The sequence below is a fragment of the Brienomyrus brachyistius genome, chromosome 11, assembly GCF_023856365.1.
Source record: "Brienomyrus brachyistius isolate T26 chromosome 11, BBRACH_0.4, whole genome shotgun sequence".
NCBI classification, from domain to species: domain Eukaryota; kingdom Metazoa; phylum Chordata; class Actinopteri; order Osteoglossiformes; family Mormyridae; genus Brienomyrus; species Brienomyrus brachyistius.
Genome location: NC_064543.1, coordinates 11930888 through 11940379, shown reverse-complemented (window position 1 = coordinate 11940379; position 9492 = coordinate 11930888).

Here is a 9492-nt window from a genome sequence, read left to right as displayed (position 1 = left end):
CCACAGACTCCATCTAGTCAGTCCTGTTTTAGTTAGGCTGAGCGCAGAACCTGAACTCGCTCGCTGCTCCCAATTACAAGGCAGCTCCGGAGCTATCAAAACAGCCTCTTCACCGTAATAATGCTGCATTCTGCCAGGCGACCTCTCAAATTATAATCATTAACACAGAACATAAACGGGGGATGTGTAATTAAATGAAGCATAATGTGGCGGGGCTAGCGGTATGTTTATGTGGGTAGTGGCATGTCTGTGGATGGCGGGCAGACTCACCTACATAGCCTGTGTGTCTGCCTCTATCAGGCCCCTTTTCTCAAAGCACGATTATACGTGAAGGCATAGGCAGGTTTTCAGTGTGTGCTTGGAGCAAATAATACTGGGAAGAAGCCTGGGGGAATGATCCAGAGTGGAGGACAATCAGAGCAAAGCAGAGAGGAGCACAGCTATATCCTGACAACACCATAGACCCCTATTCTGAAGGTCTAACAGCCAGGCCAGTGATTACAGACTAAACAATGACTATATTCAAATTCAGGAGCTGCACCCTTCTAAGGACTGCGTTCAAAGGCTGAATGCGAGGCACCTTCAAATGCGGCCTAGGAATGCATCCACCTTTTGCTGAGTTGTGAGGGATCCACCCCCGGATTCAAAGCCTATGTCGTCTTAGACCACATCCCTCAAAGTATGCAACAGCTGAAATCAGACACAGCCAGTTTTGTGTGCTCCCTCTGATTTGAACCCATGACCTTTGCAGTTAGCACAATGCACTACTTGCTGAGCTACAGTAACACTGAGTATGATACTAGACTATAGGCACCCTCCCCCCCAACTCCCAATAGGACACACTGAAGTATCCATGATTTTGTTTCAACCAACCAGTTGAGCACTTTGCAACTGACACTCTTTTCATTCAGTTGGTTGGTTGAGACAAAATTTTGGTCTGGATTTCTACTTTCTGTACCTGAACTTTAACTCCTGCTGGCCATGAGCTGGGGTGGAGAGGCGCAGAAATGACACTGATACAGTGATACATTCCATCTCTTGGTACTGGTGGAATATCCAGCATATGGATGACACCAAACCCAGTAACCTTCAGAATCTGTCTCTGACCTAAACGTTTAATGCATCTTCATGCACGTCGACTGCGCATATGGCCATCGAAATTGACTAGGCATGTGCTGTAGGTGGCAGCACTGACCTTCAGAGAGCAGAGGTCAATGAAGAAGGTTATAAAAGAAGAAATAGAAAAAGAAGAATGGTAGGAGGTGCAAAGGTATTTTTTTACTGTCCAGATAATTTACACTGCCCTGACACCATAACGCCGGTACTGTATTATAGAATTTTCAAAAGCAATAATATCCTGGCTAATTTTCTCATAAGGATTTCGGATTTAAAAATATTGCGGTATGCCATATTACCTTAATAGCACCCAAGCCTCTACTAACCACTTCAAAACAGTCCATAAAAAGTTTACCCGTTTCACTACATTGCTAGTATTTGTGTTAGTTGCAATACATCTGCCTTCTCCTGGTTTGGTGTCATATCACTGCTGCATGCAGCACCGATTGTGATCATGTGTCTCCACCAACAAATATGCTACGAACACAAGCTTTCATGTGACGACATGTGAAAGAGTGAAGAATGAACTAAGGTGCGTCGCTAAGTTGAAACCACTGAATGGCCTCCCTGATAACTTTTGAATGTGAAGTGAAGGACATTCAGCCTTTCTTTTAAAAAGAGAAGCGCTTTAGCAAATTAAAACCAGGAGGTCTTAAGAGAATTAATTAGTAAATATGTGGAGATGCAGTTGTTAAGGCCTTCGGGTCAAGCTGAAGAGCATTTCTGCACCCTTGCAGAGCAGGCCCCAAACCCCAATGTATTCACTCATCCACAGTCCTTTAATTACTGGCCTATCAACACCTTGTAAAACACTAATTGGAAACAGCTGTCTGCTTGTTTCGACCTCCACCCTTCCCGTTGCCTTTTAAAACATCTGCAGCATGACAAATCTGACATTTACTAATGGATCTGTGGGTCTGCAATAAACTGTCTGAGAATGATCTGGTTCAAATTACCCTCTACTGTCTATGCCAAATGGAAAGCAGGGCCTTCACAAGGGCTGAAAGCGCGGCAGAGAGGCCAGCTGCAATTCACCTTCATTTATCCATTAAAATCAAATATCAAGACTTGTACATAGTTCTCTAAGTACTGAATAGTTACGTCTGTATTTGCGTATGCACACATACACATTCACTCTACCAGAATTCTCCACAACATTTGCATGCATTAACCCCTGCGTCAAACCAACCTCCTTTTCCATAAGAAGAGAAAATGTTTGTTTGTGGCTGTTTCAGGCAACGACACTGAGATGTGATAATATTGCTAGCAAAAACGCACGTGATGCAGCCAAATTATTAAATTCTGTACAAAAATATGTGTCCACTGTTGTATGTTTCTGTTCCAGTATGAGTTATGTTTCAGTATAACCCAATTTGCTCTTGAGAACTGCTTTCGTGGTACTTTACAATCAGACCCTGTCTTATGTAAAATATACTGCTCACTTTACAGTGAATATTCATCGGATTTCCAAAATGTGCACATGAAAAAAATATCTTACAGCTGAAACATTAGTATACAAGTTAGCAGTGACCCGCGAAATGGCCACACGCAACATCTTCACTCACACTTCAGAAATCACTAAAGAAGAAGCTTCTCACCCCACAAGGCCCCTCCTCTTCTTGGCCCCGTGTTGGTATCAGCGATTAAATGCCTTTCTGACAGCCTGTGCCCATGAGGCCGACCTGAAGCCTGGCCGCGCCGTTTGTCGTACAGAAGCAGGCTGGCCGCGCCGTTTGTCGTACAGAAGCAGGCTGGCCGCGCCATTTGTCGTACAGAAGCAGGCTGGCCGCGCCGTTTGTCGTACAGAAGCAGGCTGGCCGCGCCGTTTGTCGTACAGAAGCAGGCTGGCCGCGCCGTTTGTCGTACAGAAGCAGGCTGGCCGCGCCGTTTGTCGTACAGAAGCAGGCTGGCCAGCCGTTTGTCGTACAGAAGCAGGCTGGCCGCGCCGTTTGTCGTACAGAAGCAGGCTGGCCGCGCCGTTTGTCGTACAGAAGCAGGCTGGCCGCGCCGTTTGTCGTACAGAAGCAGGCTGGCCGCGCCGTTTGTCGTACAGAAGCAGGCTGGCCAGCCGTTTTGACACACTACTTGTCTCCAGTGCTACACTATTGTGGCAAAAAAAAATAATAATTAAAAATAGAACTAGCAACAGATGTTGCGCTCTCAAACACCCCCCATGGGGAATCAGAGAAACCCAAAGTATTTTCACACCATCAACACTTCAATGATCCTGCAAACCAAAGGCCCCCCAACCGACTCTTACATGTCAAAGCACGATCATTACCTCACATTTTAAAGCATAGCTTCCACTGGAACAAAGAGAATCTGTGCTGGACGTAAACCGTACACATTCTGTCACTTCTTACCATCATAAATAACACAGGCAGTGATTCTGATCACATTTTAGTTGGTTTTGATGGCTCTAATCTGTTTCTGTGAGCACAAACATCATTCAACGCAGATGCCAGCCTCAGATCACCGTAGGTCACTCCTGGGCTCAGTGTAGCCCGTGAAGCAGCATAATTTATGTCACTGTATTTATATGCAAATCAATCTGTATGTTGCCTGGCTACTGCAAACATTTTGCAAATACACCAAATGAGTTGTATATTGAGTCTTGCAGTTCAAAAAAACGGGGAAACGGTCTAGGTTCTCATCCAAGGGTTGAGAATTCTGCACAGCGAAACAGCGCAAAGTATAAATGTATTAAAAAGTAACACAATAACACTACTGATTGCACTGCATCCGTTAGCAGAATATCAACATACTATGTGATTATTCTGTGCTTTATTTTTCGTTGCAGCAAAGAAATTGTGTTCATTCACATTGTGATTTATGGAACCGCATCTCCATAAAAGCCTCTTTCCATATGTAATATCCAGTCACAAGGGTGAGGTTCCCAGTTTTGGAAAGTGTCTGCTGATCATCCTGCCCACTCCGGAGAAACTCCCCCGGTGTTTCTACCCGGAGTGACGAATCCATTATTAATCTCAGGTATATCAAGTCATTCCAGCAGAGACCTGAGAAAATGGTGATGTTCAGACCTGTTTACAAGACAGGTACATAACATAACGACCCCCCATAATAATACACTTAGACTGACAGGGAAATATTTCATATTTAATTTTAATATATTTTGACTTAATGCAGGCAACCACCGTGCAAGGTATGAGGAAAAAGCATATTTGAACACTTATGTATATAAATTTACATTTGACATAATTTTGCTAAAGTACACCAACAGGGCCAAATAGGAAAATACACTGCAATATCATGCAAGCCAACCCATAATATGCAGTGCCAGAAACGCCATCAAATAAATGACCCCAAGACCTAAAATGAAAGGTCAGTTCAGTATGGTGGAAACGCTCTTTTCCTCTGCATGCCTACAAACACACGGCTAAGGAGATAATTCCCCCCATCTGCGCCGGATCAGTCACCTGACGATGACAGTATTTACTTTCCAGCAGACCAGCAAACGTCAAGCTTCAAGAAGCCCCCCCCATCAGGCTATTTAAAAAGGCACAGTGACTTTGTGTCGGCGAACATAAATCAGAAAGCTTTTCGGGCACTGGCAAAATGCAATTTACATTAACTGCTCATTGTATCTTAACTGATTGCAAGTCGTGATGGCTTGTGGTATTCAGACCAAAAGCCTTCCATCTAATTAAAACCCTGAAGGGGCTCTAAAATGACCATTAGAATCCACTCTTCATTCCTGAGCAAAATATCCCGCAACCCACTTTAAAAGGATTTTTAAAAGAAACCTTATAAAATGTAGATTGCCAATTTTAACAGCCCAGTCAATGTGATTCTGTCAGTGGTTTTTAAAAAGGGAATTCTAACTAATAAATCCAGACATAAAACTAATATATTTCAGAAAGTCAATGCAGTGTTATTTTCCCAAATGTTATCTGTGCAGTATCCTACGACGAGGCTCTGGATGTATAACCCAAAGATCAAAATAGCCTTTTGTGCTCTAACACACGAGAAAAAAAAAACTCCCACCAGTACTCAAGTTAAGAGAGGTGATGAGGCACAAGATCTCTAGCAAATGTCGATAAACATTAAAAATGACTTGAACATATTCTCACAAGATCTTGAAGACCTCACATTTACATCTCAAATGCTGATCACCCAGAATGCCTTTCGTATTGCACGCCTAAGTTGCATGAACTAATTTAGTTATCCATCCATCCATTTTCCAAACCGCTATTCTACTGGGTCGCAGGGGGTCCGGAGCCTATCCCGGAAGCAATGGGCACGAGGCAGGGAACAACCCAGGATGGGGGGGCCAGCTCATCGCAGGGCACACTCACACACCATTCACTCACACATGCACTCCTATTAGCCTCAGCATGTTCTTGGACTGTGGGGGGAAACCGGAGTATCCGGAGGAAACCCCACAACGACATGGGGAGAACATACCCCACACACATGTGCCCCAGGCGGAGACTCAAACCCGGGTCCCCGAGGTGTGAGGCAACTGTGCTAACCACTGCACCACCATGCCGCCCCTAATTTAGTCATTGTTGTGGATTTTCTATTACGTTCATGTGAAATTAAGTCTCCCAGCGCTTGAGTTCACTGCTGTCTTCTTAATCTCCTTTTTGTCCCCCTAGATTTCTGTTGTTACGTAACTACACTATAGCTACTACTGTGCAACTACCAGCACCACGTTCGAGGAAAACTATCACAGGTCACCTTCACGGGACTGTACAACACATTGGTTGTGCATCCAGCTTCTTAGAAGCTCTACCATTTACTATCCCTCAATTCTAATGTCATATAGCCATGTGCAGATAGCCACATACTCAAAATCCCATGAAGTATTAGCCCGAGGCTATTTGATGCACCCTGGGATACAGGAGGATTTTTCATACAATATAGATAACTGGATAGCATTCCACCTAAAATGGAAATATATACCACAGGAACATCCCTGCACTTCAGTTTTCCAGTGCAGAGTAATAATGCTTTAATATATACTCCCTTTCTATATCAAACATGGTATTTTTCAGATTCTGCTCAACTACTTTCACAATAGAATAAAATGGTATTTTGAAGGTCACGTTGTCACTCGAATTGAATGAATGACATTTAAAATACATTTACCCAATTCTTTCATTGTGCTTTGAAAAGACTTTCTATTGGCGAGCACGAGAAAAAATACATCTCAGTGCTAGGAGACCTGCCATCTTGGCCGGTCTGTTTTGTGACAGAAAGTAGCAGGTTATTCATTTTGTGTCTGGAACAATTGCATCCTAACAATGATTAACCTTGACCTCTGTTAGGCCCTTTACAACAAGAGCAGACAGTGAAAACGCCACCAGTCCAAAACTCAACGCGCTGTCCAGACCTTCGGCAGGAATTTTAAGCATCAAAATGGCCACTATGTCATCTTCCTTAAGGTGCCATTTCACCCGAGCTCTCCAATGCCAAACAATCTCTCTAGGCTAGAATCTGGATTCATAAATGCTGTTACTCAAAGAATGAAGGTTTAATACAGATTCTCAATGCCCATTTACTGAGTGTTGAGGTGTAAAGATGCAAAATACATGCCAGTCCTACTAAGACTGTTTAGAATAGATATGACTTCTTTGTGTAATTGCATATTATGTTTCAAAAGTCGACTTTAATGTAAAACAAGTATCAGTGACTTGCCATCTTATTGAAATTCAATATCATATTCTGAATGCTTAAATTACTGTGTACTATACAAAACAAATGTGTTTTGTATTTCTCTTTGAAGTGACATTCTTTTTTAATCAGAATAACCTTTAGCTCAATAACTACATTTCAAAGCTGCTCCTTACACAGCAGCCAGTAGACAGCAGGCAGACATGCAAATATTGGAAGACTGGGGTGAAAATGAATTATTGACATGAGTGTAACTGAAACAAACACTGCCTGTCTGTTTGTGCGCATTGCAAGTAAACGTTGACTCAATTCCTGCCCAGGAGAACATAGCTGTTAAACATTGTTGACAGATTTTTTTCCCCTCCTTAATGGAACAAGAAACAAAAGCCCACCAAATGAGACTGGGTCCATGTATATAATCTGCAACATGCTATATAACCATTAGGTTTAATATCTGACTTGGAGCGGCGACAATGGGAGCCATTTTGGCACTGGAGAATCTCCTTGCTGTGCTTGACAGATGCCTTTAGAACTACAGATAGGTACAGATCCACAGTAAAAGGGGTAAACTACAGCCTGGCTCTAGAAGAAACTTGATCTCTTGGCAAGCTTCCTTCCTTTGTCATGAACCACATCAAGTTAAGGTATAGCATAGTATCTCTTTCCATTTGTGGTCAAACATCTGGATGTGAGCTGCCATATCAAAGACCTGTGGGACCGTCGGGACTTGGTGACATGACAATCAATTATTTGACAGTGAATTAATGAGATTTTAGATCTAGCTCTCATTCTTACTGCTTCTGTTGCGTTAAGAAGGCATGTATTGCCAAAACACGTCTTGGTTGATGGAAAGAAGACAGCGACCGACTATGGTACCCTTCAGAATTTTCTTTAAAGAAACATATAAGCTCTTCCCTCCCCCTGCAGCCAGTTTTTCAGTACAGGTTATTTTGTTCCTCAATTTATCTCTTCGCATGACTGAATAGAAGTAAATATATTCACTCTGAAAGCCTAATTTAAGAAGGGAACGTAGCATTTTCAAAGTCGCTGTGTTGAACAGTGATAAGAAATATTTATCTAAGCACACATTTAAGACATTTGTGTTCACAGGAAGACACCAGGGGAAGAGAGTCGTCGTCGTCATTCTCCCCTGTGCCTTTGAAAGCTTCTCAATGCAAGTTAGATTCCCCTGTCAGTTTTCAGCACTGACAAGGCAGACTAATCAATGACATCCTGTAGAAATGTCTCTTGCATTTTTAAAATGTTAGAAAAATACAAAATGACGTTCAGTCTTGGGCTCAGCTCCTGGTTAGGGTTCAATTTTGAACTAAATTCTGGTTTCAAGTCAGGGTTCCAATCCTGGGCTATCACACTAAGGTTTGAAGCCAATGGAAATGAAGTAGTTGGGGTTGACACTGAATGAAGCCAAGATGGATAGAAACCTATCAGTACAGCCATGTCACAGCCTGAGACAAGGACAGTCATGGTAGGAGTCGAGACATGATCGTATTAACCCTCCGTGAAACGAGACCACTGCACCTGACCGTAAGCAGCACACCCTTTACCTATGTATCAATCGGCACCTTTGAATAGAATTGTCTTGGTTGGTATCTCTAGATAATGTCGATCATTGTGTCTTACTTGCTTTAAAGGTGGCAGTTAAAATTGGCTATTCCATTGCCATTATAACATCAATGTTCCATTTAACCTAAATGTAACCGGAAAGACAATTTGCATTCATGCCTGCATATTAATTAACTGATAATGAGGTGATAAGGGATATTTTCTCTCCACAGGTATAGACCTACTAATCAATTGTGAGTGAAATAGGGTGCAAAATTAAGTCTTTCTTTATCAAGAATTTGAAATCAAAAAGCTATTTAGCGCTACAATTTCCAACAAAGTGGTTTTCATTTATCTTGTCTCACACATTATTCCATTTGGACGTTTTAAAACACTTTTCATTTGTGTAATGGTAATATTTTCCTGTAATTTCCCGCTGCCTGTGTGATAGGTAATTGTGATATGGCTTTGTGGGATAGCTGGTTCCCTCTAGCTATATTCATTTGGTGGTAATAAACTTAAAATATATACTTCAGATGAGATGTTTTCAACAAATGGAATAAAAAAAAAATCTATTCTCGATAGCGGCACACTTCTGCCCCCTGGTGGAACATAAGAAAACATCAGGCGACGCTTTTCAGTGTTAATAACGTTCAGTTTCTTGTACCATGTATAACAGCTGTCAGCTAAAACTGTGATTCGAATTAACCGGATAAAACAACTAATCTCCATTTGTTAGAGAAGAGTTTTACACCGATTCGTATCACATTTTATGCTATTTTGTGCCTCATTCCAGGGCCTCATTGGGGTGCATTCGTGTTTCTCAAACGTCTATCATAAGTAGTGGTTACATTCATTATTTGATTGTCACTCTTTATGTGATTTCAGAATGTATTACTGCTATGCGTTTGGAGAATCCATATAAGATTAATATATTATTTTAAAAGTAAAATGACTGCAAAATTTATCATGAAATACAATAATCCACGAAAACAACTAAAACACCTGAGAATATGTTGTACATGATACTGGATTGCTCGTTAAAAGCTCAGATGTAAGCACTGTCGTTTATTTGGGCAACCAAAATCGTAAATCTATAACCTTGTATGTGTAATGTAATAAACGACATATGTGTATATACTGCAGTTTGTTTTTCGTTTTAATACAGTGTTTGGC